This window comes from Sebastes fasciatus, chromosome 8 (assembly GCF_043250625.1).
Source record: "Sebastes fasciatus isolate fSebFas1 chromosome 8, fSebFas1.pri, whole genome shotgun sequence".
NCBI classification, from domain to species: domain Eukaryota; kingdom Metazoa; phylum Chordata; class Actinopteri; order Perciformes; family Sebastidae; genus Sebastes; species Sebastes fasciatus.
In genome coordinates, this window is record NC_133802.1 from 23,197,456 (window position 1) to 23,207,348 (window position 9,893).

Consider the following 9,893-nt stretch of genomic DNA (forward strand, 5'->3'; position numbering starts at 1 on the left):
CCTTGTCTCCTGCTTCCCCTGCCCCACTCGTCTGTGTAAGGCCTGGAGGATGAGCTCTTTCCTTATGTGTATAATTACCTCGTTAATCTCGTTAATAATGTCCGGGCCCTCTGTCTATACTCTCCTCTTTCTCTCTTTATCGCCATGTGGTTTGTTGTTTCTGCTCTTCGTCTCTTTCTCTCTCATCTCCCTCCCTCCCCCCGATGTGACATCTGCACCCTTGAATAAATCTATTTTTCCGTCTTGTTGCTCCTGTGTTCTCTCATGGGGATTGCGTCTTTTATCTTTTCCTCGTATTAACAAGAAGGCTCACCCCGTGTCTCCTTATCGCTTCCTGCTACATCAGTCAGTCCTCTCTTCGGCACAGATTTCAACAAATGATTTACAAAAAAAAAAAAGAAAATTGCTACACCAAAGCACGCCCTGCAAGTTTGGCCACAAAAACATTCAATTCTTCCCGCTGTGCAACAGAGCGTGATGTCTGATGTAAACAGACAGTTTTATAGCTAAATATAGAGGCTCATTATTGCAGCTCGGGCACTGTGCGAGGCTCTCTGTAGCGCCATGCCCAATTACCCCTGATCAATTCAGGGAGTAAACTCAAACAACTCCAACACCAACCTGATTTAAAAGTCTGCATTCAGAAGAGGATAACAAGAACAGATCCACTGTCAGACACCTCTTCAGGTAGAGGGAGCAGGTTAGCATGGCCTGATTTATTCCGGCTATGAGCAGATAAGGAGGGATGATGAGAGGGATGTAGGTCATAAATAGTAAAGAAAACAACAGAATAAGTTATATAAACCCTTACTTCGCTGTCTCCCTGACGTGCAAATTATTTGCAACTTGGGCCAAATAAGTTTAATGAGATGGGGAGGCATCCCAAAATATACTAAGCACAAGACCCACCGGACAGGTTTCATCTTTTTCAACCCAATGATGGTGAATAAGTGGGATACAGGGCGCAGACTGAGTAATAACATACAAAACAGGTGAAATAAAACACACTACATGTAATGCCAATAATTATGATTATGATGGTGTTAATGAGAAAGCAAGAGGCGATAATAATCTGTGTTTCGTCGACAGCTGAGGCATTCTACAGTCCCGCATCGGTTGAGAAAATTACATTGATCTTTAGGGTCATGAAAATGTTTTCCCCCTCTCTCTCTCTCCACATGTTTCCTGTCAATCTCTACCGTCACTCTTAATACATGCTAAAATGCCAAAAGAAAAAATCAACAATGTGACATTTTAGAGATACCCAGTTTCTTGGGTTTAGATTCTACATGCAAGAAAAGACGAGGCTGCCCACTCAGACGGGAGAGAAGCAACACGACTGTTACTCATGAAAACACACTTAAAGAGCACACCTCTCTAAATCCGTCTCCACTTTTGTCTCTGACATTTCTTTACTCCTTGACATTTACTGGTTCTTTCTCTGTACTTGAATCTCTCTCCTGCTGCTCATAATCAATTTCCCTCCTCTGTGGCTCTTTTCTCACAATCCTCCCTCTTTGTCTCCGGGCCTCCTCTTGTCTGACATTACCCTGTTTTAACCTTGCCTGCTCTCCTCCAGCCAGCGCCATGCGCGCATGTGGTGGGCGTAGTGTGTAATAGGATGGCACAGTAGGTGAGATTAAATTAGGGCCAGTGTATGGGGATTACAACCCACTCAAAACCTGATCCCCTCCCACTCTCTGTAATCCAACCCTAATGAATATATCATGGCTGACACAGCAGATAAAGGGGCTCGCGAGAAAACTACAGTCACAACATCATCGAAACACGCAGAGGAGACAAACACAGACAGCCTGTTTCCTTTACATCACCTGCAGTACTTGAGGCCGCTGCGTCTGTTCAAGTGTGTATGGATGCTCGTGTTTCATGCCCCATCTATTTCAGTTATGGTTGATTCAAATGAAGTGTAGGCATGGAGTGGGGGAAGAGACAAGTGAAACAAAATCAATATACTTAAACGTAAACACTCCAAATAAATAAGCCTTTAGATGGATTCACAACATTATCAAACCACCACACTGTTTCATGTGATGTGTGCCACTCAGTCAATGTCTGGCAGTCACATTCAATTCAGCACACTAACTCTTAATGCTTCAAAAAACACAGTTGTTGTATGTTTGCTCTCCTGACTATGTGTCTCTTGGCTGCTACACACCAAACACTGTTTCCCATCTTCTCAGCGCAATTTAAAGACCGCATTTGAAGCAAACTTCCGCAGTGGACAAACGGTGGAATTCCAACTTCTGAGTCCGTCACGTGATGCCATTGGGCCCAAAAAGACTTTTTTACCATAGACTTACATTGGGAAAGAGACCTCTGTAACTCAGAGGATAATTTTTTTAGGTAAATCAACGAACACTTGAATAGCACTTTATTAAATCATTAAGTCCTAAAAGTTGTAAAATGCACTAATAGCCAAATACAGCGTTATATTCCTCCCTCCGTTCATGTGAATGAGACCCAGACTGAGGCTGGAGCGAGGGCTGGGAGGCGGAGTTAAAGGAAACACTACTGCGCTTTCTCTATGGGCCCAATGGATTTGGAAGACCACCGGAAGATCCGGGTACTTTTATACTCGGAAGTCAAGCTTTTTTTGCTTCATGCGCCACCGAGCAACTTTCATAGGAATGAATGGGGCCCCGCCTCGAACGCTTTATCCAGTTCTCTTTATACATCCATGATAGTGCATCAGTGCCAGAATGTAAACGTGTTTCAAGAGAACTTCCTCATTATTGGTGACTTGCAGCCTCCATACAAAACATTCAGTATTGACCGTCTAGGCCTACCGGTGCAATAGTAAGTATCAGAATAAACCGCTTTTTGGCAAAGGAAGAAAACTGAGCTCAGAATCAAAGTCATGCCAAAGACATTGAGGAACATTGTCAAGGGGAAAGCAGAGAACAGGTGAAGAATAAATTCCAACAGTGTTGAAAAAAGAAAGCTTAGTAGAGCAGTATGATGTAACTTAGAGCAAAGCAACGGTGCTGAAGTATCCTACGGCCCGGAGATACATCGTGCCCCCAAGTTTCATTAAAAATGCAGCTGGCCTCTCAGCAACAAATCAATAAATTAGTAAACCAATGCTGTCATGTCCCCTTAAAATAAACAGCCTGCAATGTAATCAAAGCCAGAATGGTATACTACCATAATATGGTCACAGTTCTCTCAGATATTGTCCTTAACAAATAAACCAGCTAATATAACAGTTAAGCGTATTAGCTTATATGTGCTAAATTTGCTATACTGGAATTTCCAAAAGTCCTCAAAGGCAGAATAATGGAGGTTGATCGATAACTTAGCGACTTTTAACCTACATCTGTTGTCCTGACACACAGCTAATGTTAGAAAAAATTGAGGGTACAAATGATAATAATAATTCAATTCAATAGGCTTTATTGTCTTAACAACAAAAACAATAAAGATAATATTTTTTATTTTATTTATTTTTTTAAATTAGTGTCTAATTTAGTTTCTGATCAAATCTTTAGGGACAAAGTCATAAATCGTTACAAGGATTTTGAAAAAGATGAGCATTAACTAAAAGCTTCTGTATTAAATTAAATGAGGACGAGCTTTATAGAGGAAATAATGAGAAGCAAAAATAAAAGCATTAAGCTATTTTACCCAGAAGCCATTATTAAACTTAGACTTACTTACTGTGTCTCATCGATGTGGCCATCAGACACGTGACTTTATCTTTCAATAATGAAAGGCAATAACCCAACATTGGTATTTCATGTATAGTTAATTCATTCATGAGATCATCTAATGCTGGCCACTGTTAATGGTGAGTCATGCACGCACACAAATGCTCAGAGAAGCATCTCTGACAATCAACAGACTACTTCATAGACGCAGTCGGGAAACACACTGGACAGAGGGTCAATTTAGTCCAATTATAGTCACTGATGTGCACAATAAAGCCTTTCTGACGGAGCTGACTGGGGTCCAGATGGACTGACGCTTAGGGGAATTCTGTGTTTCGCAGAGACAAAGACATAATTTTGTCGGAGACAGAAAAAAGCAAGAGGACAGCATCAAGGAGGCAAAGAGAAGGTCAGACAAGGAGCTTCGTATCTCCCCTCATTCATATTCAGTCTTATGTGTAGATTTATTGCTTTGCTGCTTTCCAGTCTGGTTCTTTATTTTTAAACAATGTGGACTGAAGGAATTAGAATTAGACATTTCTTTGCACAATAATAATAAAAAAGTGATACTGCTTTTTTAATTCCCTCATTTTGAGATATTGTCTACAACATCTGGGGCCTCCAATTTCGTTATTGGTTTTGGCAGTAATTAATTTCTCTCCTGGTTTCAAGCAATATCCACTATGGGGTTCCAGTTTTGTAATTTTAAACGCCAATATCATATTTGTCACCCGGGGGAATTCTTCAATTTCTCTTCTCTCATACCATCACATCTGAAAGCTGTAATAAGGTAATTCACTCTGCCAAATTGAAATTCATTTCCATACATGACGCCTCTATTTGTGCCCTATTCTCCATCACAGCTTCAATCGTATAATAGGGCTGGATTTATGAGTCTTTGTCTTTTTCTGGGAAGGCTAACAAGAGTCTCAGTCATTAGTTTGATTAAGACCCCCATGTGGGCATCTCTGTCCACCTCTGCGTAAATACTGATACGACAAGTGATACCACAACACTGCATGGCGGGAAAAGGAGGGGGAAGAATAGAGATACAGGCAGGAAAAGAAAAATGTAGGTTTAAAGATTTGCTCTATCTGTCTAAGAAGAGAGAACAGGACTCTTAAATGATGACTGGAACAAGGTGGCTCAGAGAAATTGCCACGACAGTCTTCTTCCACTTTGTCTCATCTTCTATTGCAGCCTTTATCTTTTCACCATCTCTGTGCCATCCTGCTGCCTTTTAAATCAATCCTTTCCATCTTCAGGTTTTCCTACCTGCCTGCCTCATTTCACCTCTGCAAATTTCATTCTCCCCTTTTGCTGCCCTCCTTCCCTCCTCCTCAATTCTCTATAATCATTTACCCGTGGCTGGCCTGTCAATCCATCTGACCCTTAGCTCCCTAAATCACCACAATGTATTCTCCACCATACCCTGACAGCATGTCTACACGATCCCCCACTTGACACCCAGTGGGCTGACTCCCATCTGCACCGTCTAAATCAAACAGCCTCCGAGCTGCAGCCAGGGAGGGGCGGGGAGGGGACCGACTCTCCATCTTGACAGCATCCTGAAGGTGCGCACACACATGTACGGCATCAAAAAGGCGCACGCACGCTGGAAAAGATAAGTCGAGGGAGTTCGCCTCGCAAGCCTTTGAATGTGCGATTTTGAGTTTGTAACTTTACAACTGTTATTCTCAAAGGAGGATAAAAAGGAAACCAGAGATGAGACGGTTATTGTTGACACTTCAGTCCAAGAGATAGCTCTCTCTCTTAACCCTTATTTTACCCCGTCGCTGCTTTAATGGCTGAATCCCCAGAAAGTGGTGAGCGCGCTCTTTGATCAGTAGCAGACGCTTAAGTAATCAGGCCAGGGAGGCAACATTAGAGAATCGTTAATTTGGCGCACTGCAACAGGATCTCTGCAGCGTGTGTTTGCAGAGCGTTTGTTTGTGTGTGTTGCAGAAGTTGTGCCTGTGCAGATGTGTTTATGTGTGCGAGCAGGATGATGACTAGCAAAGGTGCCCTGAGGCAATAACAGGTGGCTTAGGAGCGTAGGGCCAGCGCAGCACTGCTCTTCCCCGGAGTTGCTCCTAACACTCCTCTCCTCCCACACAACACCAGCTCTCCACTTCAACTGCAGGACTGAAGGCATTTGGAAACAGGCCAGCCTCTGACGTTATCATCCCATAAAAATTCAAAAGCATAAATATCCGACCACACATTGCAGGGCTTTTCTCTCATAATCTTCGTCAACCGTAATCAGAATCCTCCTTTTAATCTTTCGTTTCTATGGTTTCCTTCTTGCTACTGCCCATCCTCCCGTGTGACCTTGCCCTTTTCTATATCCTACTTGATCCCCCCCTTCTCTCTCTCTCTACTCTCTTCAATACCTATAGCAGTGAACATGCATTAAAGGATGCAAAGTGCTTTGTGTTTCAAAAGGAAGTCCACCTTCTTCTCTTTCCTATGTTGCTGCCTCTTTTCATTCCAGATCCCTGTCCCTCTCTCCTCACATAAATCCCCGTTTCCATCCATCTCTTTGTGGAACAGCTCAATTAACCAGCCCGTGTCCGAGGGGAGATTACATTCTGCACCATACTGTAGCGGGGGTAATCATACACTCCGAGTCTATCCAGCTACTCCGACATCAACAACATCCCTGCTACACACTAGCAGCTCCCAACGTCGTCTATAGAGAGATCCGGCTGCCGCTGCCATACAAACCCCACTGCATTAAATAGTATGATAATGTGACCAGCAGTGGGTCTCTGGGGCCTTGCTGCCACGGAGAGGATGCACACACGCACATACTCATTCACTCCAACACGCCCTCTTCAGCAGCAGCTGCATCTTGATCTATTGTGTGAATGTGTGCAGTGCAGTATGTTTATGGATGTTGTACAGATGGTAACAAGTCATTGTCAGGCGCAATGCCGTCCCTCCCCTCCAGTCCCCTGACTGGGTTCATCTGGGACAAGCTGCAGGCTACTGAGGCATAGAGCGAGGGAGGGAGGGAGCAGGTTCAGTACATCACTACCACACACATGCACTCACATGATATGAGCCACCGTACATATCTTTGTACATCTGATCATATCTTTGTGAATCTGGTCAAATCTTTAGGATAGGAGTGCGTGTTATGAGCAGATGCACAAAGATATACTCATCATCAAAACACCATAAACAACCTGCAGACCAAACCTTCAGCCTTCAGCTGCTGCTTTTGGCCGTACAGTTTTCTACATGATTAACACAACTGGAGGAACATTGTCTTTTTCCTGCCGTTGGGTAGAACAGATGTGTAACAGGCCGCAGAGGCTGACAGCAGGCAGCTGTGTGGCATACAGCCAGGTGAGTGCCTCCTTTCTCATGGGCACACCTCCACATAGTCTGCTGCGAGCGCTGCCCCACCCTTTTTTCCACTTCCCCTGATATCTCCATCCGGATAAATATCTCCCTCGCTCTCTGTCTCCTGTTGATATCTGAATCTTTCTTTCCCTCCTCCAGTTCTTTTTTAGATTCCTTCTCTTTCTTCCCTCCAAGGTCTGTAGTTTCAGGTTACCCTGCTCTGGCAAAAAAAACACAGACCCAATGCAGCTGCAGGAGATAAGATTGGTAGACTAGAAAATTGTTGTAGTCTGCTCCGCTGTGCTGTTCACCGTGCAGCTGAGTTTCATCCTCCACATCAATGAATATCGTAGCAGCACATTGCAATCATGGGCAGTACTTAACATTAAGCCACTCGGCTATTAGCTGGGGGAGGGGAACCGAATATTCATATTTAAGTAGCAAAGCAGAAGGAGAGGCAAAGCATTCAATCTGCCTGAGAAATTACCCCCGGTTTGCAGAAAAATGCACAATGCAAAATGAAATGCAAAGCAGCAGATTTAAAGTATATTTGCATTATATATTTTTCACATTTGGTAGGGAATTGTAAAGCAACAGATGTATAGTAATGCAACAGATTTAAGGTGCAGTTCAATACACTTTTCAGTTATTCAAAAAAACACAAACTAAAAATCATATTTTTTTTTTAGACAAGTAATCCAAATTACATTTAGTTTTTCTATAAACATAGATAACAACACATTGTAAAATAATCTGGCCAATAAAGTGTTCAGCGAGGCGGTACAATGGCCCACAGAGCTGCTGTGTATTCAATATTAATGTCAGAGGAGACCCTGTTGCATGCAATGCAACTGAATGCTCAATCGACAAGATAAATACACAGAAGCGGAAGAAAAAACATTTCCTCTAAAAGTAATCTGCACCAACAGGTTATCCACGACACCTGGCTTCAACATTTCTTTTCACAGTTCAAAGTAATGCGGTGTTACAGTGGAGCATAATCAACCACAGACCCCCACTACCCCTTGAAATAAAGACGTGTTTTGAAATTTGTCTAATTAGTGTTTTTTTTCAAATTTCATAGTTTTCCTAAACATCAACACACCGGATGGGAACAAGACAAATTCCCAAAGGGAAGATATTAAAAAAATTAGCTGTTAAAGTGATTTACATAAACCAGACTGTCGTGTTTTACTGCCAGTTGTAGATGAGGCAAAGGTGCGATTCCATAACAAGCCACCTCCACCTAACCGCCTAATTAATATGCTCACCAGCTCTCTCACGCTCTCATTCTATTTAATGACAAACTGTCTGTCTCATCACGAAAACATCCTCTTACCTTCTCAGTGATGTCCCTTTCCTCTGGCAACTCCCTGCGTCTTTTTTTTTTCTTCCCTCCTCTCTTCCTTATCTACTTGTGCCTTTTCTTGCTCTTCTCTGTGAAATTGATTGTGCACCTCTCCTCTCTGCTGATGCTGCAGTGATAGAAAAACACACCCTCCTCCGGCCGCTCTCTCTCTCCCACCCTGACTCTCATTGGCTGCCTGTTAGAGGTGACATCACCCTTCTTCTCTGCCTCCTCCTCTGTTCCCTCCCTCGCTCTCTCTTCACCTCACTCTCTGTGGATTCTGACCATTCCTTTATTGTACCCCCTTCCTCTCCTTCCTGTCCTCTCTGTCCTCCTCTTCCTCCCTGTATACAGTGTGGATTAGTAGGTCCAGCTGCTCTTATTACTGCTCTTATATTCAGCCATAATAATGCATATTGTACATTAGCATAGAGCACATAGCCTATGGCCCGCCAGCCCTTCTTCTCTCTTCTCCTCCTGCACCAATCCAGGAGCTAATAGACTACAAAGGTGAAATAATGGCCGTAGGAGGTTTTGTGGCGGTAATCTCTACGCTCCGCTGGGCTCAACTTCCATAAGCTCTTTTAATTCATTCTGCCACTAAGACATGGACTGGGCTTCAGTTCATTATAATCAAAGGCATGACTGGGATGAATATTACGTAACGCTGGTGAATAAAAATGTGTCAGGGAGTACTGCCGTCTCTTATCTGGGGGGGTCGGGTTGACGAGATGCAGAGATTTCAGGGTAATAAAGGGCTGTGTAATCCACGGGTTGTCTGGCTGTATTTGCTGTTGTGACAAGATGAATGTCATCGGGTGACTGTTATCCAACACGCATGATGATAGAGATCTACAGATGTCTTGTTTTATAGTACATGCTTTTACCTCTTTGCATCTGTGAATTTATGTCAGTCGTTTGTCCTTATTTCCCCTCCAGCTCATCCTAGTTTCTTTTAAAGCAATGCATGGACTGGCGCCAGTTTGTATTTTAAACCTCCCAAGTCCCTATTCCACCTCCAAAACCCCTTAGATCCTCTAAACAATCACTCTTTTCAATTCCACACTCTCAGTTAAAATCCAAAACTCACTGAGCTTTTCCCGCTGCTGCCTGCAGACTGTTGAAGAATTTACCCCTCTCTGTTAGGACTTTGACATATATTTCAAAAAGTGTCTTAAGATTAATCTTTTTTACATATATTTACTTTTTTATTCTATTAAATTTAGTATTAAGTAGAAACAAACACTGCAAATGCAATAAATACATGATTGCTTTTAGTGTGTGTTTCTGTTCACTATGATATTAGCCACATTAGCGGTGTGGCTCTCTGGATGACAATGTCGGCCTGTCAGGATGACTTAACTTTGGTGATGAATCCTACTGACTTTGGTGATCCCCTGACTTTTGCTATAGCGCCACAATGAGGCTGACATTTATGGCTTTGAATGAAATGTCTCGACAACTGTTGGATCGATTGCTATGCAGTTTGATTCAGACATTAATGTTCCCCTCAGGATCAATTTACT

General features: G+C 42.9%; 1 protein-coding gene across 4 annotated transcripts in view; it reads right to left on the reverse strand.

Annotated features, from left to right (window-relative positions):
- l1cama (L1 cell adhesion molecule, paralog a) overlaps window positions 1-8,520 on the reverse strand; it is a 43,765-nt gene extending 35,245 nt beyond the window's left edge. For 3 of the 4 annotated variants that reach the window (XM_074644404.1, XM_074644403.1, XM_074644401.1), the window contains exon 1: window positions 8,359-8,520. The gene's annotated coding sequence lies outside the window, so the exon portion shown is untranslated. Of the gene's footprint in view, window positions 1-1,832; window positions 1,851-8,358 lie in introns of those variants that run through there. The other variant, XM_074644402.1, reaches the window with a different exon arrangement.
- Between the last annotated feature and the right edge of the window lie 1,373 nt (window positions 8,521-9,893).